The sequence below is a fragment of the Myodes glareolus genome, chromosome 24 (assembly GCF_982192425.1).
Source record: "Myodes glareolus chromosome 24, mMyoGla1.1, whole genome shotgun sequence".
Taxonomy (NCBI): domain Eukaryota; kingdom Metazoa; phylum Chordata; class Mammalia; order Rodentia; family Cricetidae; genus Myodes; species Myodes glareolus.
Window position 1 is genome coordinate 29,449,816 of NC_142049.1, and position 26,536 is coordinate 29,476,351.

General features: G+C 42.0%; 1 protein-coding gene across 1 annotated transcript in view; it reads right to left on the reverse strand.

Annotated features, from left to right (window-relative positions):
• Positions 1-26,536, reverse strand: part of Cers3 (ceramide synthase 3) — an 82,871-nt gene extending 56,335 nt beyond the window's left edge. Inside the window, exon 1 of the mRNA XM_087901355.1 lies at positions 26,449-26,536. The gene's annotated coding sequence lies outside the window, so the exon portion shown is untranslated. The remainder of the gene's footprint in view (positions 1-26,448) is intronic.

Genomic DNA, 26,536 nt, shown 5'->3' on the forward strand with positions numbered 1-26,536 from the left:
ATGTGGAAGTATAAGCCAAATAAACCCTTTTCTCCCAACTTGCTTTTTGGTTATGGTGTTTCATTGCAGCAATAGAAACCCTAAATAAAACAATTATTAAATGCCATGAAGTTATCCTGGGAACAAGAGGAACTAAGTGAGCTTCCAGATCCTAAAGTTTATAATTGATATCTGTTAAATTAGAAATTATTTAAAATAACATTTGTGCTACTGCTCATACAGTAAAACTCTTATATTTATTTGTTGGTGGTGAACCATAAATTACACCACCTTCTTAGAAATTAAATAATTTTAAATCTCTAAAATGTTGAAGCCTTGCCTAGGAATATACATTAAAAATTGATTGAATTCTTTTTTCTTTTGTCTTATTTTTCTCCTACTGTTGCTCATATCAATGACCTTTTTCATACTAAGAAGTCTTACTTATATGGCTGAACTCCACACCCAGCTCCAAAATTTTTCTTTAAAAAAACTATAAAACTATATTTCCAAATAACTTCAGTGTTAATAATATTAGCCTTTTTGGGTTTTTGTTGTTGTTTTGTTTTAGTTTGTTTTTGTTTTGTTTTTGTTTTGTCATGACAAGGTGTCTCTGTAGCTTTGGAGCCTATCCTGGAACTAGCTTTGTAGACCAGCCTGGCCTCAAACTCACAGAGATCCACCTGTCTATGCCTCCTGAGTGTTGGGATTAAAAGGCCTGCACCACTACCACCCAGCATAGTAGGCCTTTTTAAAGAAAAAATATTTAGTTGGCAAGATGAATCAGATGATAGAAGTGCTTTCTGTGTAGGTCCAAATGATTTCCTGAATCCCGGCTGGCAGGAGAATCAACAGCTGAAATCCAGGTTCTGACCTCCACATGAGCACTGTTCCACTGTGGTGGAACGTGTGTTCCCACACAAACCCTGGCACCACACACACATGCGGGGGGATTGTCTATATTCTGTCAATTATATTTTATTTTAAATAAATGCTGATTGGCTGATAGCCAGGCAGGAAGTATAGACGGGAAAGTCAGGCAGGAAGTAGAGGTAGGGCGATGAGAACACGAGTATTCTGGGAAGAAGGAAGCTCTTTCCTCAGTCCTACCCATATCACCGAAGAAGCAGGATGTGACCTGACCCACTGAAAAAAGGTACTGAGTCATGTGGCTAACATAGATAAGAACAATGGGTTAATATAAGTTACAAGAGTTAACAAGAAGCCTGAGCTAATGGGCCAATCAGTTTATAAGTAATATAGACTCTGTGTGATTTCTTTGGGGCTGAATGGCTGTGGGAACTGGGCAAGACAGAAACCCCAACAAGCCTGGCCCTCATGCTACATACACACACAATGTTTTTTTAAAACAAATTTGAAAATTAATTACATTTACATGTCTGTGTGCATGTGTGTGAACACATGTCCACTCGTGCCATTGTGTATGTGTGGAGTCCAGAGGATATTCTTCAATCAAGAGTCTCTCTTTCCATCCATCATGGAAATTCTGGGGGTCAAACTCAGGTCTTCAGGTTTATATGGTGAGTCTCTTTACCCAGTGAAACAATGCAAAAATGTCTCCATTTGGAATGTTAACTCTGAGGAACAATAGGTAGTCAATGTTTAAAATTATGAAATTTATCACATGAAAATGTTTATGAAATATAAAAATCACACACAAATTCAAAGTCACATCTCTGTTTCCTTATAATGGCATATCTCACTGTGGTAGATTATTTTTGTACCTTTACATATATTTGTAAAGATAAAAATTGAACAGAAATAAGAAAAATAATTGACATCCTACCATTCTGGGTGATTTAAAAGTTTAAATTTTGTTGCTGTTGGCTTAATATTTGAATTATTTCTCATTGGTTTATTGAAGGGTTCAAATGAAAGTCTTGTTTTCTTGCTTCATCTGAGGAACCCAGCAGCTGGGACTTTCGTAGGCATCCAAGTTCCCTGACTAATGGGACCGCTAAGAGGATCCATCTCACATGAATATTTTTACAAGATGCTAACTTTTAAAGTAAATATTTCATTTACAGAAACGAATGGTTGACTTGAATGAGCCATATTGGTTACCTATGTAAAAATGTGTCACATCCCTTTTATACACATAGAGTTAATGACTGCTGGAATCTCGTGTTCTAATGAGATCAGAACAAGAGAAAATGTAAAGTGTGTTTCCTTACTAACCTGGACAACACTCTCCCGGGATCTACCTACAAACCAACGATTGAACTCATAACAAGGACCTGAAGTTCAAGAGACTGTTTTCCCAAACAGTCCTCCTGCGGGTCTTCCTCCTGTCTGCTTGGAGACTCTGGCTCATTCCTGCCCTGTCATTAACTGGTCAGATGCCAGCAGAGTCCACTCAGGACTGAAGGAGATAAGTGAGCCATAGACTGAAGACAGGAATAGAAATCTGCAGAAAACAGGCACTAAGGAACCAGATGTGGGCAAAGCCAAATTCCAGAGCAGAGCAGGCCCAGGAGGACGTAAATACCACAGTTCAAAGACAAGACAAGCAGAGTGACTCTGAGCAAGTCCCACTGGGCCGGTGGTTCTGCTTTGGGGGCAGAGCTTCATTAATAGATCTTCTTGTTTTCTGCCTGTTAACTCCAGGAGGACTAAACTGTAGATTAGTACCTGGGCAGCCAGACGGTGGTGTTAGGGCATTAGCACATCCCAGTCTGAAGAACAGCATCTTGTCAGCATTTCCTTTCCCACACCTTGTCCCTCTCTAGCAGGCCCTCCCTTGCCCTGTGAGTCATATCTACTTTGCAGATCATCCTGTTATTAGGCTCTGGCACAGAGAGTGGGTCAGGCAATGCAAGGGACCAGGAACCTGCTGCCTGTGACTCACACGGGGCCAAAGGTGAGTCACCCGGCTCCGCTTCCATTCTCCAACCTGAGAGACTCCAGATCTACTTAATGTCTTGTCCTCAGAGATCCTGGTGTGTGCTCGAGGGTGTTTCCCTTCTGTTAGGTGAGAAGGAGCTCAGGCAGTAAGGCTACCATATAAAAGGCAAGTTGGTAACATGAAAAGTTGCAAACAATCCAACAATAATAAAACTGTTTGACACACAACCTCAAACAACTCACTGTCTTTCTTTCATAGAACCTACAAATTAAAGAGATTTAAACTCTAAATGTGAAATCCCCCACCCCAGGGGAAGTACAGTTTTAGGGCCAGGCCTGTTATTGAGTAACTTAGTAAACCCGAGTAGCCCCATCTCTCTGAACTCTCATTTGCTCAACTGCTAAATGGGGTTAATTCTACTGTTGCAAAGACCTAGTGCAGGACCAAAGGGGGTTACCTATGCAGACAGGCCTGTACCCCTAAAGTGCGGGATGAATGTTACCTATACCAGCAGCCAACTGTTCTAACCTACTGAATATGAGAGAGAATCAGCTGTAAGTTTAGTTAAACACTAAGATTAGACACTAAGTTTAGCAAGATTCTCAAGCAGAATGATGGGACACCCCGATTCTCCATATCTCTCTGGCTGGGAATAGATGACTGATTTTACATTCTTCTTACAGTAAGGGAAGCCTACATAATGGGTACCAGCTGTGTTAAGCAAAAAATCTGGGCTCAAGTCCTGGAGAGACTGCATATCACAGTATAATGAAGTTTCAATCCTTCTAATCAGTGGACTTATTGAGGAGGGGTGCTCAGACCTCTCCACCCAGCAAACTGGAGTAGACTTGTCAGAAACCAAGGCCCAATAGCATCTGAGAAACACAAACACGGAAACTTGATAGCCACTTTTACCTCTTCCTAGCTCTACAACCTAACACACGCGACATTTCCTGAGTTTTGAATTACTTATCCATAAGATGAATGCAATTGTGTCTGTTTTTAAGATGTGGGTCAAGACTACAGAGAAGGCCACCTGTCTAAATCACTTAGTGTAATGCCTGCCATGTAAGCATCCTATCTCGGGGTAGCACCTGGCTGATGTACTAAGGGCCCAGTAAACTGTAGGGGTCAGTATTGTGATCCCTCCCACCCTTCCTCAACAATGGCACTGTGGCCTGTCCAAGGGCACAAAGGCCAGCCATCATCTCTGGTCTGGGGAGTAACCAGGCCCGAGTTTAAGTCAACCATACTGGGTGTTGCTGGGGGACAACTTTTTTTTTTTCTTACATCTGGGGGACAACTTTTGAATGACTTTCTAGTCACTTGCTGTCAATGGCAAGAAGACATTTCGTATCATGGGAATTGTCTTAGGCACTGTCACCAAATGTATCCTTTTATAAAAGAGACAAGGACCCAGAAGCAGATGTAGGGGTACACCTTGATCAAGCAGGAATAGCAGCATCTGTTTTCAGATCTCTTACTGTATAGGAAGCTGAGTCATTTTCAGGGACTGGATTACTGAGGCACTCTGATGAATTAAGTCCCAGTTTTAATGTTTTAAAATATGGGCTTATGCAATGCTTAAAGGCAGGGTTTCCTGCTGTACAGCCTGCTGTCCCTGCAGAGTGAGGGGCCCCCTGGAAAGGAACAAGATGGCAGACTCTAGTTAGCTCTGACTGAGGATGATGTGGAGAGTGGACCCAAGAGGGAAGGCAGGAAAAAGAGAGGGGGGTGGAGGGGGTAGATACACGGTTTCAACTGCTTTCTTCTTGGTCTGCTAAATCATAATAAAGCTAGAAAATGAAAAACATGATTTTCTTCTGACCCGAATCTCTGGCGTTGGGCCAAGGGACTGGGCTTCTGCTGGGACAGGGGAGGACCTGCCATTTACTTCTTTCCCTTGGCCAGGCAGCTGCTGCCTCCATCAGTGGCCCCGGCCATTAGTATTTATTCGCCAAGTGAAAATAAGAAGGCTTGCTTAGAAAGAGTTCCTCCCTCCCGACCTAGTTTTAATGCAAGAATTCACTTAAGGAAGAGAAAACACTCAGATTTTAAGAAGGTACAGGCAAAGAGGGACAGGATAGAAATGTTAGGGTGTTCTAAATAGCCTGGCGTATAGCTGATGTGTTTCCTGGCTCAGTACTCTTGGGAAAGGTCAGATCTATGGCTTTAAATTTAAAAGAGACTTTGCATGCAAAAGTGCAAGAAAAAAAAAAAGCCTGGGTATTCTGTTTAAAAACAACTTATTACTTAAGAAATAAACGTTTTTCTGGGTTGCCAGAATTTCTAAGTATGCACTTATTTTTTTAAAAGGAATCCTTCAATTTTATTAACATACATTTATATAATTTTTGTTTCATCTCTCTGTGGTCTGCCTATTAATGAAAATCAGCTGGCACAAATGGGGCTAATGCTGGGCTAACAAAGAGAATTCCCAGTTCAGCACATCCTGAACTTTACCAAGGCCCCTTCCCCGGGGAGCAAGCAATACAGTACTGTGATGTTCTCATTACCACTCCATCAATACTGATTGGAGTCTAGAGGTCCCCATGTTTTCTTTGCAAAATTTATTTTTGGACTGAAGGTATATAGCTTATAGATAGCACATGTGCTTAGCATGTGTAAGAGCCTCAATTTCATCCCCAGAATTCAAAAGAATTTGCTAAAATAAAAGTGCGTCTTTAAACAAACACTTAGGACTTGAGGAACAGCCCAATGTGAAAGAACACTCACACTCAGAGAGAACTGCAAATCCATTCCCAGCACTTACAACCACCTACAAGAATCCAGTGCTCTTTTCGGGCCTTGATGGCCTTGTGTGTGTACACATGGACACACACACACACACACACACACACACACACACACACCATTAAAAATAAAATAAGGCCAGGCAGTGGTGGTGCACACCTTTAATCCCAGCAATTGGAAGGCAGAAGTAGGCAAATCTCTGAGTTGGAGGCCAGCCTGGTATAGAAAGCGAGTTCCAGGACAGTCAAAACTGTTATACAGAGAAACTCAGTCTCAAAAAACCAAAATATAATAGATGAATAAATAAATAAAATCACAAACTTACTGAGTGTCCTTGAATTTCTTTTTCTGCCCAAACAGAGTTGGCAGAAGAGTGAAGACAAATGACTACTGTCAGTTTTGCAGAGGAGGGACCTGTGTGAAACCCTTCTAGGGCTGGTCTCCCTCCGGGAAGTTACATCATCTCATATTTCCAGGCCGAGGGACAGCCATAAGAAAATGGCTGGGGAAGAGAAGAATAGAGTGCGCACACACACTGTGTATCAAGCAAGAAACAGTAGCTGGGGAAAAGCACAGGGCTGGGTATAGGCTTTAAGCTGACATTGGTGCTCTGGCCCTGAGCTCTCAATAGTTTTTATGGTGGGCCTGCATAGAGGGCCCCCAAATTGATCTGCAACTCCAGAAGTCTCAGGAACTTGGGATCAAAGATCAGTGCTATGCTCCAAACCCTCAGACTCTCTGATAAGCCAGATAAGCTACCACTTCCCAGAGAAAATTCCGCCAGGTCATCAGGAGTCCACTGCTCGCTCTGTGGCTTACTGGTGCCTCCTGGATCTTCAGCATCCACCTCCTCACCATTTACTCTCACTTCCACCAAAAAGCAGGCAGGGAGACAAGAGGCTCAGGGGGCAGTGCATTAGGTGCAGGTCCCTTCTGTCTGAGTTCTTTATTGACCCTATTAAGGGTTAGTTATCCTTGAACAGTGGGAGGTGAAACGTAGCTCATGTAAACCTGGGACAGAAGGCAGAGGAGAAAGTACAAGGCATGATTCAGCTCTCCAATGCCATCCAAACCAGTTTTGCAGCTGAGAATGTGGAACAATAACAAACTGCCTTTCTACAAACTACTAGATGATCATTAAATGATAAGGAGGCTACAACACATCGCAGATACCAGTTCCCCAGAGTGTTCATGCGTTACACCCTCCAGTAATAATTATTCCTACAATTTGAAGGAGAAAATAAAGCTTAGAGCATAGAAGGGACATGCTTACGGCACAGATCAAATTTAGAAATCTGAACAAATTTCATATTTAGGCACTAAATATGACCTCTTTGTACATTACCCAATTTTGTCTTTCATTAAAACAAATATCTGCATAGCTTTATACTGCACAAAAGACTGTTTTTGTTTTTCTTTGCTTGGCTTGTTTGTTTTGTTTTGTATTATTATTATTATTATTACTATTACTTTTATTTGGTGACAGCATCTCACTATGTAGGCAGTACTAGCCAGAAACTCAGTCCTCCTGCTTTAGCCTCAGCAGTGCTGGGATTACAGGCAGGCATCATCATACCCACCTCAGAAGATCAGTTTTAATTACCACATTGTATGGTTTTTGAAGAAAGTTTTGAATGATCTTCTTGACAGATTAAAAACTGAAAGTCAGAAGCCCCCTGAGCACAAAATGCCCTTTCTGCCACAAGTTCAAGAAGTTCTAATGGAATACTGCCATTAGTGTGGTGGGGAGGGGCGGGGGGAGAGCTCAGAGCAGTCAAATGTCTACCTGACATCTCCCCTTTGAAAAAGACCACAAACTTCCAGAACCTCAGAGACAATTTCGGGTAGTTGCCTGGTCCAAATATCCCTCCTCCTCAGGATCTGAAAAGTAATGCTAATATAATCAACTTTTGAGTCATACATGTAACTCCCAAGAGTACCTCCAAATAGATACAACAGAGGTGAAATAAAAATGCAAATTATTATAGTTACCTTGAGGGTATGTGATAACATTCCACCAAAGTATGTAAGCAGTGTGTGTATGTGTGTGTGTTATACATATGTATGTGTGCATGCTTTAGATATCCCGTTTAAATTCGTACCCAAAGACACAGAAAGAGAAAAATGTAAAAAGTTATATTATACAAAGATATCCATAAGTTGCCTCCTCGCTTTAAAATTTTAAGTCAGAATTCCGAACTGATGGTAGAACTTGATGTGAGCCGACATTTCAAGCTCAGGGATTTTCACAGAAACCCAGAACTGCAGGAAATAGCCACCTGAGTAACAGGCCCTAAATAGGGCAGGCACGCTTTCCTAAGCAGACCCAATGCTGACTCAGGGCCTGCAGTTTCCCAAGGCATTTAACACTGTGAATCCTTACATTGCAGAATTTCTCCCTGTGGACAGTGTCCTCAAAGTCAGAACTTGAGTAACAGAGTCTTGCACGCCCAGGTATTACAGTGAGGGATTGGTCACAGCCGTGGGCTTTTGAAAGACTGGTTCTCAGTCTCAGCTCCATGTGTGAATTGCTGGCAGACATTTTAGAACTATGCTCTTCCCTAATCTAGACCAATGAGATCATGGTTTCTAACTGTATAGTCCCAGAATCAGCAACATAACTGTTGTAAAGCAATCAGAGACGGTAGTGTTGCCAGCATCCTGCCATTCCCTTCTGTGCCCCTGTCCCACACTACCCCATCCCCCTCCTCATTTATCCCATTTCAACTCCCAGCATCCCTGTGATGCTGACTGTGCTGAACACGCTAACAATAGAATCCTACTGAAACCATATCTCAGCTGTGAGGATTGAGATATATATTCTGTGTTGCATGCAATCACATGCAACAGTTGGTCCATTTCACTGGTGTTTCCTATCTCACTATGTAACTTTATTAAAAACAGTTTCCCACACCTATTATTGGTGCAAATTTGGACTTCTCTGAGTTTGGGGCTAAAACAATTAATGACAGTATCTATAAATATTCTTAGATATTTCTTTAGGTACACATATGTAGACATGCCCACAGGACATTATGCTCTAGAAACAGAAATTCCAGGGCATAAATCATTTATATATTAAGGTCATATAGATATGTCTAAATAAAAGCTTTATCCACAAGTGTTACTTACACTGCCACTTGAGTGTCCCAGAGTTCTGCAAGAACTCCGTGGGACTTTTAGACGCAAGCCTTTCTAGTGGGTGTACTGAAGTATAGGATGGTGGTCTTCACTTTCAGTCCCAGTGATAACACTGAGAATGCTTCAAGTTCTCAGCCATGCGGCTGCCTGTCTGTGGTGTATGTTTAAATCTCCTGCTTACTTTCCTGTTGTGTTGACCTTTCAGAACGGATTTGTTTAAGGGGTATGTCAGCATGAGCAAGTGTGAACGAAGCCGTCATAATGCAGTCTACTAGTGTGTGTGGATCTGAAAACAGTCAAATGTTTGGAGTTGTCTGCATACCTAGGACATGAGCCTATTGCTGTATGTAAGATACACATCTCCTTTCCCTCTGCGGCTCAGTGTTTTCTCTCAGTGGTATGCTTCAAGGGTCTGAACTTCTTCATCCTAACATAGTCCAGTCTGTAGGGTTTTTTCATCATGCCATTTTGTATCCTATTTAACAAGCCATGGCCCATGCCAAGGTCATAAACATACTCTACTTTTGTCATCCAGAATAATGCTGTTCAATGATAATAATGATGATAAAAATGGAGGACATGTATAGTTTAAAATTTTCTATTATCTATCTTTTCAAAGTAAAAATAAACTGAAATTTATTTTAACATTTTATATTGCCCAATACTTCAACAATATTATCATTTTATGAGCAATCAGCATACAAATTATCAATAAGCTCCTTTGTGTTTTCATCCATTTACTATTATATATTTTTATTCCTAGGATGGGTAAGTATGATGTCTGCGCATGATCATTCTGTGATATGTCTGTGGAGGTCAGAGGACAACACTCAGAAATTGGTTCTCTTCTTCCACCACGGATTCCAGGGATCAAACTCTGGTCATTGGCCTGTTCAGAAAGTGTTTTATCACTAAGCCATCTTGCCAGTCCCATGTTCTTTCTCTACAGGAACTTTATAAAATCTGTGTTGTGCTTTTTACATTTAAGCAAGATCTTCGTTACTGGGTCAATCACATTGTTAGACCCACATAGGTCTAGAGGTTATTCTGTTTGGCTTGCTCTGCATACATTTTAGCATAACAATCTTTCTTTCCACATGGATATCCAAACAGCTCCTAATCTCCCGTGGTACTGAGGTCATGGATCACAAACACCGATATCCACAGATGGCCCTATAACACCCAGTCCACTCTAGTACTATGCTGTACCTCTCCCCTAATCCCCCAGCAGATGTCTCCTTCATATCTATTGCTAAGAACCATTTCTATGCTGAGCAACTTTATAAAGTGGAAAGGAAGATGAAAGTTAAGATCACTATGTATCAAGTGCCCCTTTATGATACGATTTCAGGAAAGTGTTGGGGGAGGAGAGACCCTGGGTTGGTGAGTAATTGAAGTACCACCTGCCTGAAAAGTATCTCTTATTGTCAATAATGTTTAAAAACATTTGAAAGTGACAGCAACAGTGTATCCTATGAAACAAATGCTTGCCTGTTATTTTTCAGTCATCATTTCGGGGAGCTACTCTGTTTTGTTCCCACACAGTTCACAGACAAGAATTCCACTTCCAGCAGACAGTTCTTGGAAACCATCCAGGTAAAGGCAGTTGGAGTTAATGGAATGGGAGGAGCTCATTAGGGGATCCTATAACTTTGACCCAAAGTAGAACATGGCAAGGGTCCTGTAACGTGCACAGCATCACAGATGAGCATAATTTAAGTTTTCGTCGCATCAGCATATTTCATGTTTTTATAGTTTTATCCTCAGGTCAAATAAGAAAACAAACTTTGAAGAGAAGAAATTGAAGCCAATTTAGATATCAAACTTGAGTAATCTTCATTATTTAAAAAAAAGAACTGTTCTGAGAATTTTTGCTTGAACCTTGAAATGATTAGTTTACTGCTAGCCTGTGTCAGGCTCAATATAATCAACAAGTATTTATTGACTGTCTGAGAAAATAAGCCTGACAGAAGAATCAAAATAAGACAAATGGGCCTTGTTCCAGCAGACAAACACGCCACAGAGAAATAAACGGTTTATCACAAAAGCATTCCTCATAAAGTACTTCATTTTAGAATGTAGATATAGCAAATAGTGTCTTAAGTCCCTAAGTAAAATAGAATAGTATAATAAATAATTACTATCTCAAATAACCTTGTAGCAACCCTGCTTGTAGGTTTTATATTCTTCTCATCAATGAGAAATATACATATCTTTGGGGTTCCTTTTCTAATTGTATACACACACATAGGTTGGGCTTGTATATACCAATATTGAGCAGAAAAATTTGAGAATTTCAATTCAAAAATCTTAGCTAGCAGTAGTGGTATTTGTTTGTTTGTTTGTATACTGCAATTTGTAGAAGTCAACAGGCTGAAGCAGGAGGATGACAATAAACAACAGGCATGAACTACATAGCGAGGTCAAGGCCAACCTTAGATACGTGGTGAATCCTTCTAAGGAAGCCTGCATGTGTGTGTGTGTGTGCGTGTGTGCATGCATGTGTGTGTGTGTGTGTGTGTGTGTGTGTGTGTGTGTGTGTGTGTAACTCAGAAGTACAGGAGAAAGTTCATTGTCAAAGCCATGCTTAGCATGTACCAGGCCTTGGGTTTGATCTCCACCTTGAAAGAAGTGGGAAAAGGACAAAAAGAAAAAGAACGGATGAATTCGGGGACAGTCCAAGGGAAGTTTCCCTCTCACACAGCAGCGCAGGTCCTCTCTCTCCAAAGACCTCCAGCAGGAACACCAATGAAAAGGCGAATGGCTGTGAGAACAAACGCACACCCCTTAGCTTTACGTTCTGAGGAGCATGTAGGCCCAGACAAAAACATTTTATTCTTATGCTTAGGAAAGGTAAAATCTTTTGAAGGTCCCTCAAGGCATGCTCTCTTCTTCCCCCAGCTGTCTTATATTCGTCATCAGACAGTCTTTCTCGGGCTCCCCGGTGTGATGAAAACTCTGGAGAGTATGCACTAGCTGGTGAGTCTGCCATCAGCAGAAAGCCCCGGTTCTATATGAGGTCAAAGAGTCTTTTTTGTTTTGTTTTTTGAGACAAGGTTTCTGTGTAGCTTTGGAGCCTGTCTTAGAACTCACTCTATAGACCAGGGTGGTCTCCAACTCACAGAGATCTGCCTGTCTCTGCCTCCTGAGAGCTGGGATTAAAGACATATGCCACCATGGCCCGGCAGAGGTCAGAGTCTTAACTTCTCCACCCCATCACTAGCTGGGGATCATAAGCACTATTTACTTACTTTAAGTAAGTTTTAGTTTAGTTTAATATGCCGCAATTTAAACATGTTCAGCTATATGGGCACATCTTAAGTTGACAAGTATAGTAAGGCAGGGAAATGGTAAGTGATGGCTGTCCTGAGCTTAGGGAACGAAGCCTCCCTATCATACGGGCCCGCGTTCATATGGTCAAATGTCTGTGAGCCTGTCTAGAGCAGCACAAAGCTCTAGACTTCCCTAGATGACTGAAGTAGGTGAACGGCACACTTGGCCTATGTGAGGGCCGTGTGGTAGGTAACACTATGGAGGCTTTAAGGAGAAGGGAGAAAAGCAAAGTCGGACACTGAGAGGATTTCCCCATCTTCCCCCCTCTGTCTTTTTGACATGATATCTGCTGCAGCTCCCCAGGAGTTCACGTTAGGAACAGACTGCCAAAAGTACAATTCGTCAAAATATATTACATTTACTTACTCGTGTGTGTGTGTGTGTGTGTGTGTGTGTTACACACTCTCAAATACATCACAGTGTATTTGAGAGGGTTCACAGGACAAAATGCAGGGTTTGCCCACTCCTGAGTGCTAATGGTCTCAAGGTTAGAGCACATGGAAAACATTCACCAATAATGACAAAATGGGAAACAGGTACTGTTTATCAAGCGTCACAGTCGCCACGGAGAAGACACCTAACATCTTCCTTTCTGTTCATCATAACACCCAACCTTACGTGATAGACATTAAAATAGTATGCTTACAGATGAGGAAATCAGAGTTTGAAGAATTTTACTGGCCTGGCTAGGTCACAGTTAGCAGGAAACAGTGACTCACATTCAAATCTTTCTTGTCTACATTCTGTTGAGCACACCACGCCTTCACCCCAATCTATAACAAAATAGGGTTGATGTTTAAGCTTTTTTGAATTAAGCTACCAAGTTAGAATGTTTTCTTATAATACTCCAATATCTCAAATAATTGACAAATGGGATTTCCCAGAATTGAAAGAGCTTCTTCACAGCAAGAAAACTATAGGCAGAATGAACAGGCAGTCTGAGGAATGTGAGAAAACCTTTGCCAGCCATATTTCTGGCAGGGCTAGTGTCTAGAAATATAAAGAACTGAGGAAGCCAAATACCACAAAAATGTACCAATTGATAAGTGGGCTACGGAATGAAGCATACAGTTCTTATAAGAAGAAATACAAATTGCCAATGCATATTTCCTAAAAGTAATCTTAATCCTTATCGATCGGGGAAATGAAAATTAAAACTACTCTGAGAATCCCTCTTACCAAACCAGAATGGTTATCAGTGGGAAAACAAGGGACAGCAAACACTGAGTATGTGGGAAAGCACAAGGCTTACTGACTGCTGTAGGAGTGCAAACTGGTGCGCCACTGTGGAAAGCAGAGTGGAGGGTCTCAAAAGGCTAAAACCAGAATTGAGATATGACCCAGCTTCTGGGCATGTACTAAAGGATGCTATGTCCAGCCACAGAGATGCTTGTGCATCCTGGTTCATTATTGCTCTATCCACAAGAGCCAGGAAATGGAACCAGTTGAGGTCTATCAATATATGAATGGATAATAAAAACTGATTCATACACACAATAGGATTTTATTCAGCGGTTAAAAAAATAAAATTAAAAAATTCACAGGAGGAGCTAGTAAGATGGCTCCACGGTTAAGAGCACAGACTGCTCGTGCACAGGGCCCAAGTATATTTCCCAGCACCCATGTCAGGTGGATCACAACCACCTAGGCAATCCAACACCCCCTTCTGGGCTCTGTGGGCTCCAACAGCTACACAGCATACCTTCATACAGATGTATGCACATGAACATAGTAGAAATAAAATACCTCACTAAAAAATGTAGAGACAATGGATAAAACCAGATAATACTACATTAAGTAAGGTAACCCAGACTCAGAAAGACAAATACTGCATGTTCCTTCAGATGCACAACCTAGCTTCATTTCTTATTTACACAGAGGTATTTTTGTGGGTCTGGGTGTGGACAGAGGGGTCAGAAAATTAAAAGAGCTGCATGGGAGAGGAGAAAGACTAAGGTGGAAGAAGGACACGAGAACATACGTGATATGAAGGGGAAGGGGAAGGTGAAGGTGGAGTTACTGAGAGCAGAAAGGGACAGTTCAGGAGAGCAGGGAGATGGCAGAAGGGAGCCAACTCAAATTAAATACTCATAAAACCTTTACTTCTCATGCTAGTTTAAATTGTTTTTGAATGATTCCAAGTTGGGATGTTTAAATGTTATCATGGGCTTTGGAAATTTCAATGTTAAGGACACAGGGAGGCTAACAGACTAAAGAATGAAAATCCTTGAATTTTGGAATGTAAAAAGGCACAAAAACTTTGCTTTCCTGACTGAGTGATGCCATTCTAAAACACACTGAAGTTAAACTTTCTCATGTAGAAGGTGCATATATTAGAAACTCTATCTCCTTGAATTAAATGAGAAAATACATATACATACAGCAAGGACTGAACAACAAATAGAGATTGTAGCCAATGCAACTACCAATGTTTAGAATTAATAAATTAATTAATTTATTAATTAACAGTAAATATAGACATTACCAAGAATCATCTTCAAAATTGTGTTACTCGATTTGGTTGCTATTTTAGAAATATTTAAATAGTTATTACCCATATGTGTCTACTATCGCCTTTAAGTATTTTTCTTTTGGCCAGCAATCCTACGAATAAAATTACAATTGAAATTCCCTTTTGAGGTATAAAAACAAAAAGGGTTTTAGGAAGACGAAAAGTAAGAAAGCTAAAAATTTGAACTCTCTGGCATGGTAGAGAAAGCACACACAAGGTTGGGATGTAGCTCAGTGGTAGATCATTTACCCTGCTTACATAAGGGCTTGGGTTCCTTCCCCAGGAAGACAGATAGACAGAACACACAAAGAGAAAGGGTCAAAGGTAGAGAAAGGGGACATTGAGCATCAATGGTTAAAGAATAAATTAATATTCATCACCTAGACAGTCCCAAAGGTTTCATTCCCTAAAGCTGTGTAAAGATTTTCCAGAAAATGAAAATTTTTTACAAGAACTTCTTTCCTAAGATTTTGTTCAATTTAGGAAAAATAAAGTTTTGCTTTGCTATGTTGCATGAGGCTAACTGCTTTAGTCTCAGCTAATTTCTTTGGAGCCTGACAAGGAGTATTACATCCCTAAAGTCAGGTCCAACTTAGAAAAGTTTGTCACTGGGTTGAGCAAGTCATGCCTGCTCTAAGCTGAAGGCACTGTGACATGGTTTGAAACGGATTTGACAGGCCACCCAGTCGGCACAGTGGCCACACTGTTCATGCCGTCTTGAGTCAGGTTTTCCTAAAACCCAGCTGTGTGCGAGTTCAGTGCCTAAGCCACTCTCCCCATCCCTTTAAGGGATCAGCTGCCACTCAGCCGACAGCAAAGTGAGAGAGCCAGGAGCTTGGTCTGGACTCCAAGTTTCCTCTCCGCTGCTAAGCGCTGCTGAAGTCTGTCTTCAAGCAGGAGGCTCCAAACCCCTTTCCGAGTCTCTCCAAGAACATCACGGCAAAACCAGGCATTTTCATTCTTTCTCTCTCTCCCCCTCCCTACACTACAAGTACACACACACACACACACACACACACACACACACACACACACACACACAGAGAGAGAGAGAGAGAGAGAGAGAGAGAGAGAGAGAAGAGAACTTTGTATGGAAGTTCCCCAATACCATCACAGAACTGATGCCTACCTTCCCAAAGCGTCAAGCTGCAGAAAATGTTCCTTGCCTATGAGAAGCAACCAGAGAGGCTTCCCGTTCCAGCCAGCTCTGTTCTCATCAGAGAGCAACACACCTCATCTGTACGTAAGCCCTGAAATTCTTGCAGAGACCCACCCTCGAAAGTTGCGAGTCAAGATTTCTGACTGAGGGCAGTTAGTCACGTGAGGCAAAGTGACTGGATGGCACCGTCAGGTTCTTCCAGATGGGATGTCGCTTCCTGTTTCACCAATGGGAGAAGCAAAACCCAGAGCCTGATCAGACACTGACTTACAAATGCATCCATTGCCTCATCGCCACTGCCTCTGGTGTACACAGGCATTAGTCAGCCACAGAAAAGGTGGTTTCGCAGTTTGCACTGAAGGAAAGGAGCTTAGGCTGCTGGCCACAGAGGAACTTGAAATACTGCCGACAGGTTGCACTCTGCTAGGAGCTGGTTTGACAACTATAGAACACTCCAGTAGCTGCAAACCCTAGCAGAGCTTTCAGACAGCTAAACCATCACCACTAACACTACTACTGACCATCAGACTCTTCCACGGAGGAGAGCCAGACACAGAATATGGTTTCTCTCTCATATTCTAGTGACGGGAGCAAAATCTATTTAAAGAAAAAAATACAGCAACCAAAATAAGTAAATGGAAAGAGGGAAGAAAGGAAAGGAGAAAGGAGTGAAGGAAGAAGGGAGGAAAGAAGGAAGCGAAAAGGAGGGAAGAAAGAAAAGAAGAAAGGAAGGAAAGAAATAAAAAAGAAAATAGTCTAGCAATGCTTTCTATTGCTATTCTATTACTTTTTAAGCGGTCAGATGTAATTCGCCTTGTTTTTGTTTCGGTCTCATAGAGCAATTACCATAGAGAAACGGGAACCTATTAACAGGGATCAGGACAGCGACACTACGCCTGAAGTGCACACATGGTAGGGGTTTATTTGAGGTGGCTACTGTGGGGGGCCGCTCCACTTTCTCTTGTGCAAGAGGAGCTAGCTCTGGGCTTGGGCTGTTATTTAAAGGTGCTCTCACGGGAAGAAAGCTCCAACAAGTTGATTCACGTAGCCTGTAAAGCAGCACCGCCCCCCTCTGCCAGGGATCCCAAGAGCACCTCACCAGCTGCCAACTGGTGAAAGCCTTTCCCCTTTTTCTGTCAGCTGCTTAATGATGAGAAAACTTAAAAAATCCTGAAGTGGAGAAAAGGAGATGCCAGTTTCAAATAAACAGAAACTACAAAGCTTCTTGGATTTACTAGTGGATTTCGCTCCCAGAAAGAGAACTGACAGAGCCCTTTCATTCAGTACTTGCTCACGCAATTCTTCCAAGACTTTCTCTGTGCAGACGTTTCCTATTAAAAAGTTAATGAATTTAGCGCATTATTAGGGGTGGATGTGGTTTATGCCTGTAATCCAAGCATATTAAGGGCAAGGGGATCAACTATGTTCAAGGCCAGCCTGAGCTACACAGTAAGTTTTAGGCCAGGCTGGGCTACAGAATGAGACCCTGTCTCACATGACCAAAGCAAACAAACATCTTTAGATAGGAGGGCTGAATGCCAGACGGTCACTGGAAGGGTAGACGGTCAATTAAGTCTTCCTCAGTTGTCCTCAGGAGACTGCTGTGGACTTGCCTGACTCTCTGGCATGCATGCCTTTCCAGATCTAGCCCAACTTCCCATTGCTCCCTTGCTCACTTTCCTAATTATTTTTTTTCTCATCACTCACTCTTGCTGATAGCCTTGACCTTCCGTCTAGAGGATCAAGAGCAGCCTGCTCCACAATACCCCTCTGCCCTTTGCTCTCAGGATGCTTAGGGCTGCTCTTGGTGCTCTCTCAAGCTCTCCTAGCCAGCAGTCCTGCTGTGCTTAGACCTGTATTTCCAGACCAGCTGCCCTGCCTAACTGCTTCCCATTATATCAGGGAGCCTCAAGCGCCAGGCCTTCCAGCTCTTCTATTCCCGAGGCTGAGAACAGTGCCCAGCTGGTCAAATAACCAGAAGTAGCCATGCCACACTCATCTTCACGCCAGAGACATCTGGGGGATGACAATTTTCCTAAATATTATGCTGGATCCTTCCCCCAGTTAAACAAACCAAAAGAGAATCACATTTGTGTCTCTTCTATAATAAAATTCACATTATCTCCTAATGAAATATAATGCTCACATCAAGCAGAAATTATTTCACATGTTCCAGTACATCCTATATAATGAAAAGAATCTTATTAGTGCTATTGTCTTTGGGGGTGGTGCTTGGGATTGAACCCAGGGACTTATATATGCTAAATATGTTGTCTACCAGAGTCCCAGGCCAGCACCAAATCCTGCCTCTTTTGAGTCACTGTCAAGGAGCAATCCTGTCTTCTGCAGGAACACACTGCACACTTCACACTAGAGGGAGGAGACAAGAAGACCGACCATGAGGGTTTGTCAATTATGACCTCTCTGAGGCTGAAGATCTAAGTGTCAGGGTCCTTTGCTGTTCAGCTCCTCTTGAAAGATGCCCCCAGGGCACAGGGGGAGTGTGGTGTGATGTGGGATTCTCCTCTGTATTCTGTGAATATGGTTTATTATCATTGGTTAATAAAGAAGCTATTTCGGCCAATGGCTTAACAGAGTAAAGCCAGGCGGGAAATCAGAACAGAGATATAGAGAGAGTAGGCAGAGTCAAAGAGATGCCATGTAGCTGCCAAAGGAGACAGATGCTGGATCCTTACCAGTAGGCCACAGCCTCATGGCAATACATAGATTAATAGAAATGGGTTAATTTAAGATGCAAGAGTTAGTTAATAAGAAGACTGAGCTAATAGACCAAGCAGTGTTGTAATTGATATAGTTTCTGCGTGATTATTTGAGTCTGGGCAGTCAGGAAACGAATGAGAAGTCTCTGCATTACAGGAGTGCAAAAAGAAATGGGAGCCTCTAAAAGTATCCCATGTGTTTTCCTTTCTTTATTCAATTTCTCACTTATGCCCTACCACAGTGTATTCAGTAGTTAGCTTACTGTTAATAGAAGAGAGAACCTCCAAATAAAGACAGACAGAACAAGGTGCCCATGGAGGTACTGTGGCTTAAGGGATGCTCAACTCTCATTTTATGAGTGAACTTTAAGAGTGGAGCCACTAAATCCAAGTTCTATTTTGAATTGTCAGTAATAGATATTAAGTCATGAAGTCAAAGAGAATATTAATGATTTTAGAGCACACTTTAGAGGCAGCTATCATACCTCTGACAAATGAAATGTAAACAATGATGCAGGCTCTAGTGGGTCAATTTTACAGGAGCAAAAGGAGACACACTACAAAACTGCCTAGTTCTTACACAGAGAACAAGCCAATGGTCAAATGCCAACTTAGTTACTCGTGTGATAAGTATCTACCTAGTCCATTTACATAGTGAAGTAGGGAAGGAAATAGGCGAACCAGAGGCAAACCCAATGAAGTTTCTGGCGGGCCATTTTTGAACTCAGAAGAATAGGACACAGATGGACTCTGGGATCCAACAGGAAGAGGACAAGAGAATGCACCAAAGGCTCTGCGCAGGAGCAAAGAGGAGCAGCTTCAGAAATGAGCGCAGGAGAAAGCAGAGGAGCATGCCTGCTAGCTGCAGGTGATGCTCTGAAGCAGAGGAGAATATGAGAGGTAGAAGGCATCCTTGTTTCCCTGCCAAGAAGCTCCATGGAGGCAGCTTTCACCATGCTCTTAATCTAATGGGGCACATGTTCGGAACTGTCACCATCAACAAACTTGATCTTCATATAATGTTTAATCTTTTCATGTTTTCACACTTTTCAAATGCTAAGGTTTGTGCATAGACAAGACTTTAAATCAAAATGACAGAAGCCCCTGTATCCTGCAGTGCACACATGTGTGCGGCTCCTCCAAGACATAATGAAATGAACACTCTTACCATTAAGATTTAAAAATATTTACATTTAAAAATATTTAAAAATATTTTTATGTTCTCTCTCTCTCTCTCTCTCTGTGTGTGTGTGTGTGTGTGTGTGTGTGCTGTGATGTATGTGTACAAATCAGAAGACAACAAGCACAAGTCAGTTCTTTTTCCTTTCTACCACATGGGTCCAGGGATAAAGCCCAGGCCATCACGATTGCTGGCAAGCACCTTTACTCACTGAAGCATCTCATCTGACCACAGGATTTCCTCAAGGACATGCTTAGACACTTAACCCTTGGATCAACATCTACACCAAAGAATCGAAAGGTTACATGATATTGGCACAGACCAGTCACCTGTCCCATCATGACTCACACAAATCCTCAAACAGATTACAGGATTATAAAACCTGAATTTTGTCTTTCCCTTCCCACTGCACCCTGTTTCAGCACTTCCCTGGCCTGGTGGTGGAAGGCTCCCTAGCATATAATCCAATAGGCCACTCTTTGAGGAAGATTACCTACAGTCAATGAGCCCCAGGAGAGAAAATCTAACTCACTCATCCTCCCTGGGGCACCCTCCCCGTCCCTCAGTCCCTCAGCACAAAGCCCACCCACTCTCCTGCACCATTTTTCCCTAAGTTACCTAGCCCCATCTAACTTACCCTCTTCCCAGTTTATTCATACACTCCCCATGTAAACTCTAGGAGGGCTGGGATTTCTGGCTGGCCTGCCTATGGCTGGATTCCTGGGGAGGGAGGAATTAGAGCTATTCCTGGCAGCCCTAGAGTGCAATGTCAACAGAGTAGTGTATTTGTCTGGGTATTTCCATTGCACCCCTTCCTCTCTACCACAAAGGTATTTGCTTTTTCAAAGGTAGCCACTGGACTCTTTCAAAACCTGAAGAGAGTATTACACATCATCGCAAAAAGGGCCAGTTCTGCTCTGGGTTTCTTAGGAGGTGGGGAGATTTTATCCTCAAAGAATTAAGTCTATCACATACTGAGGACTTGAGAGAAATAATTTTTAGCATTGCTCTTCACATCCTCATGTATACGGCCTGTCAATACAAGCATCTCTTAAAGGCCAGTGTTTGGCCAGATGATCACAGTCCCTTGTGCACTCAGCCCTTGGCCATGTGTGGCCATCATGACTGAAGAAGACATGGTTTGATTTGGTTCCTCTAGAAAATTTTGGCTGCTAAGGCCCATTTGAAACAAACAAACAAAAAAATGTCTTATTTGTATTAAGTGTGTGAGTAACGATAAGCTGCTTAGTTCCTCATCCATTCATGTTTCCCAACAGCAAACCAGTGCCAACAGCAGCATCAGTGCTGTGAAACATCAGTCAGTCTATATAAAATAAGCTCCCAAATGGTACTGTATGAACGGGAGCTGTGATTATAGCTATCATAATGATTGGTACTCTTAATTTATAGGCTTTTAGTCTTATGGTATTTTGTAACAGGTTTTAGTTTGTGCATCAAGAATTAGTTTATCCAGTTAAATCTTGAGTGTAACAACTGTGTAAAGTCTCCATGTTGCAACCACTTCTGGTCTCTGAATGTCACATTCACTTGCTAGTTCCCTTGGCTAATAGTTATTAGGGTCATACTATGTGCCAGACACATCGTCTGTTTTGAAGGAGTTATAGATCTCAAGAATAAAAATAGAGTATGACTACCAAACTAGACAGACACACAGTTCCATAGATAAGCAAAACATTCACAGATATTTTATACAGAGGTGTAGAAGAAAATGTCCATATGTAATTGTGGAGTGCATATATTTTTATGCTCCAACACAGCTGTGAAGATGGACTCTCCAACATTTGTCACCTTCAAATCCCAACTGAAAAGCATGTTTTATGAGCCATGGACTTCAAATAAAGAACTAGGATTATATAATATGGAATCAAGAAACAGATGGAAGAGGGCAGATAAAGTTTCACCGCCTCAAATAACCAATTCCATGACTATCTCAGTATGTAGATGGAACTGGTTAGGGTGAGCATCTGTGGTCCCTCTCCCTGACTTGTGCTAAATCATCCCAGGAAATGTTCCTTGTGCTTTGGATGGACTCATGAGAATTGCATAAACACTAGCCAGTAGGAGAAATAGGTGCTAAGCAAGGATTAGCGCTCAAGTAAATATTTTTGGATACTCAATGCCATGTCATGTGTGAACAAGATGAAGAAACAAAATACATTGTATTCATTGTATTTACCAACCCATTTTCACGCAGCACAATGTACAAGAGGCCTTTAATACAGAGATCAACACAATGACTTTGACCTTGAGGAGATATGATCTATCTCCTCCCTCATCTTCTCATTCTACCTCCTATTTAGTGTCCTATTATGCCACCTACACGCACCCACATCCCCTACACACACAAATCAAAAACAAACCAAAAACAACCTGCTTGAGAAATCAAAGATACCTAAAAACAGATACCTCTCTCTAGCCTATGAATTCTCTAACTAACAAAAACCATGGAGAGCCTTATGAAAAACACAAATAACATCATGTGTCATGATTCAAGCCATCCAAGATCTATTCCCAAAAACATGGCACCAATATCTGTTGACTTCTGACAAAGGCTGTGGTTATGCCAGAGGCCCCAAGAGAGCTTCAGATTCAGACTGAGCACAGGGGCTGTTCAGTGCCTTCTCTCACTTTTTGATGATCTCCAAACTTTCAGGGGAGAGATCTCATTCAAACCTTTTCCCTCATTGGGCACGCTATAGCTTTTAAATATATTTTTTAATATATTCATAGTGATCTGAACATTCGAAGGTGAGTGGAAGTGATGCTGAGATAGATTCCAATACACAAAGCTGTTTCCTCGTAAAGCTGCCCACACTTAAAAAACAGCTTCTAGCAAATTGCTTACTACTGTAGAAGTTAGGCATCTCTCTATCTTTTTCTCTTTCTTTCTCTTTCTTTTTTCTTTCTATCCATCCATCCATCCATCCATCTTCTATCTATCTAGCATCTAATATCTATTGCCTATTTCTAGTTATATCTATCTATCTATCTATCATCTATTTATTGCATCTATCTATCTATCTATCATCTATTTATTGCATCTATCTATCTATCTATCTATCTATCTATCTATCTATCTATCTATCTATCTATGGTGCTGGGGTGAGAATCCAGAGTCTTGCACATGCTGGAAAATGCTCTATCACTGAACTATATCCCATTCCCAAAGTTACTGATGCTCTATGTCAGTTGCATTAAATCTAAACTTCTAGGATTGCTTACTTCTTACCACTTTATGTGATTTCCACCTTATTCCCAATGAGATACCAATACTAATCTCCCCTTTAGTTGATTCAGGGGCAGTATTCACTCTGACCTGGAATCATCTCCCATAAGGGGTCCTTATCCAATACCCTACCATTTCTTCTAGGACAGTGTCTCTTGATCACCTCTCCCTTCCTTGACTATGTCTTACCATAGACACAATACATTTTAGATCACCCTTGAGTACTACAGAATGAACTACTGTTGTAACACAACTTGATCAGAGGGGATGTGTGTGCATAAATATGTAGGCATGTGCCCTGTCTCTACTAGGCCGTCATTACTGAACTCAAGAAATCTCCCCCAAGAAATATTACAGAATTTGTAAGACATCCTAGGCATACATCAAGAGTATGAAAACAGACTTCTACCTAAGACAGTGTCATCTGTTATTTTATTTCATGGTAACCCATACATTCCTCCCCTGTTTGGAGCTTTATATTCTCCTTTTTTGTTTTCTCTTTTCAGTATATTTTCATTCTTTTGAGAACTATTTATTGAATGCTTCCCATGTGTGAAGGTAGGCAAATCCTACAGACCATACATTTAAAGTCCCTGCTTTCTACCTGCTTCAAGCTACAGCTTTGCCTGTGCCAATGAAAAGCAATTGAGTTTCTTAAATGGAATTGCCTTGTTGAGCCTATCAACAGGCCAGGTGAAAGCCCAATACTTTGGAAGAGGCTAAAGTATTGGAACAGAACTCTACATACCAAGTTGATTATGAGGGCTTCCTTATTGCTTTTCATGAAGACCTTAAGTAAGGAAAATCTGTTCCATGAGACTGATTTTGACAAAGAAATTCTGACATCATCTCACCTGTTTCCCTGTGAGCAGTGATAGAAAGTGTTCTGTGGGGTAGGATGATATATCTTCACTTATCTTTTTTTAGATGGATGATTCTCAGCTTTCATGAAATAATGTTGCCAAATAATAGCTCTTCATAAAAGAAACCAGATGCAAAAACAAAGTTTATGAAGAGTGAATGTTCCTAACTTAGTCCAATAACTTAGAATATTTACTCATTTATACACTTATTACACTCCTGCCTCAACAGTTATAGTAGTAAAAAGGAAAATATAAAAATAGTTTGTATGTTAAATTGTCTGTAAGACCCTTGGACATCACAAGATATTATATCACAAGATATTAGCCATCAATTAATAAAGTTCAGATTGAACAGGGAATAAGTAAATACGCTACAAAATTATCTTCTAGAGATATGCTAGAGAGTGTTATTTAAAATCCTTAACATCAAAATTGATCGATGAGTCCATTAGTAAGTGAAAATATAGCATATGAAAATAACTAGAGCCAAAGCCTTAAGTACATTAAACTTTAGTAAAAATTAGAGCCGTCTTTCATTCATATTGATGTGAACCAGACACTCAGAAGGGGCACACAGAAAGATCATGAGTTCAAGGGTAGCCTGGGTTACCTGCTAAGGCTTTGTTTCAAAAATAAAATGAAACAAAACAACAAACTGAAATAAAGGGGGTGCAGGTGGGGCTGTCAATAGTAGAGTCCTTGCCTAGTATGTGCAGGCCCCACCCGAGTTCAATTCTTAGCATCAAAGCAAACCGACCAAAAAAATTAGACTGTCACCAGTGAAATCCCTTTAGCCTCAAAGCTTCCTGTGAAAGTAATAACTGGAAAGCAAAATTCTTGGAGTACTGAACGCCTTTACTGGGTTTCAGGGGAGACAAAACAGAGCAAAGAGGCTGTATGGCCACACATGGCAACAAAAGAGGCAGTGTGTAGGTCATGCATACTTTCACGGTAACAAAGATGGCTCACAGCTTCTGGAGTTGCCGACCAGCACAGTGACTCACACATGCAAGCAGTTCTGCCATTCATTCCTTACACGTCAGAAATGGTCTGGACTGATGGTAATGGGTCAGATAACCAAAACCATGCATGCCAATGCTATGAAAAGTCAGTATAAAGCCTGGAGTCAGCTGCAGACAAAACACCACTTAACTCTACCTCAGTTTCAATCAAGTAAACATAAAGAAGAGGATTACTACTGTAGAGGTACTTTCTGCACGTGTAATGTATTTATTCTGGTCTAAACAAATGACTTAATGCTGAATGCCTTAATTTCTTTAAAAAAGGTTTAAAGCTATTAAGTTTACCCACGGTTGATGAGAGGTGATTTATAGGGGATTAATTTAACGGCTCTCCAATTCTATAAACCAACTAGACTTTTTCTCACTGATTCCAGTTGAGTTTAAAACATTTTGCTTTCTTTCTCTTTGGGGGGTGGAGCGGATGGGGCCCTGGGGATCGTATCCGTTCTGAAAAGGTGAAAGAAAGAATTGGGTAAACAACAAGTCTGGGGATGATTCAGGCCTCTGCACTGGGACTACAAGCAAAAGGGCACATGTCTCCTTTATCTCAAAGGTCCCAGCACCTAGAACTGCAGGATGTCCCAGAACATCTGGGTCTTGATGCATTTTGAATGAAGGAGTATGTGTAGTGGTGTGTGGAGCTGTGGGCGTAGGGAGGCTGAAGTGAGGAAATCAAAGCTCACCAAAAGAGGCTTCGGGGCTGGATTGAAAGGCCATTGGTGGCTGGAAGAAAAGGCCATTGGTGGGCTGGAAAGGCCATTGGTGGGCTGGAAAAGGCCTTTGGTGGGCTGGAAAAGGTCATTGGTGGGCTGGAAAGGCCATTGGTGGGCTGGAAAAGGCCATTGGTGGGCTGGAAAAGGCCATTGGTGACATGTAAATTCATGTAGAGTTTAAATTCAGTCCACCTCAGTCAGTTTCCAGGGCTTCCCACTAGATTCCATTCTTTTAGCAATCCGAAGAATTCTGGGTTAGATCTGCTAACCTAGATGAAGACACAACTCAATAACATTTCACGTCATAGGAGCCACAGCAGGTGCAGCCAAAATTGCAAATCCCCAGGCACAATAGCCTCAGATGTCCCAAGGACTTTCACAAGGTTGCCTGTGCAGTGGCGACACAGAGATCAGGAGAGTAGCCCCTGTCCCTGCCCCTACTTGGGGCTTGGAACTGAACCCCAGCTCCCCCTCTGCGGCCACAAGGGCTTTTAGTCTTAGAGTGTATGTATTGTGGGGCGTAATTTAGCTTACAACGGGCTGGGGCACAGCTCCTAGCTGTTTAGGGAACAGGGGTCCTGGCCAACATGGACACAGAGCCTAGACTTTTAGGGGGCAGGGACCCTGTGGTGGTGTGCGTGGTTCCAGTAATTCCTGGGCCTCTAAGGAATAAAGACGCAATGTTGGCTTGTGTGAGGACAGGAATCTGCCTCATCATCTTGGATCCTAGGTCATCTAGGCCTTTATAAGGACAGGATTCTTGCCTTGACCTGTGCGGGTTGGGGGCCCGAAAGCTGCCTGGCCAGCACAGGCCCCAAAGACTTCCGGCCCTCTAGGGAACATGGACCAAACCCTGGCCTGGCCCGATATGGGAAAAGGGAAGCATCAGCCCCAGTGTGGGTCTGAGCTGCACAAATACAAGTAGGAGGACCTGCGGGTGGCCCGTCGAAGCATCTCACCTGCTCTAAATCCCTCGGCCTCCTTCCTCACCTCTCTCCTGGGCCCTGAGAAGATGCGACTTGAAAGCCTCGAGGCAGGCTGTGCAGC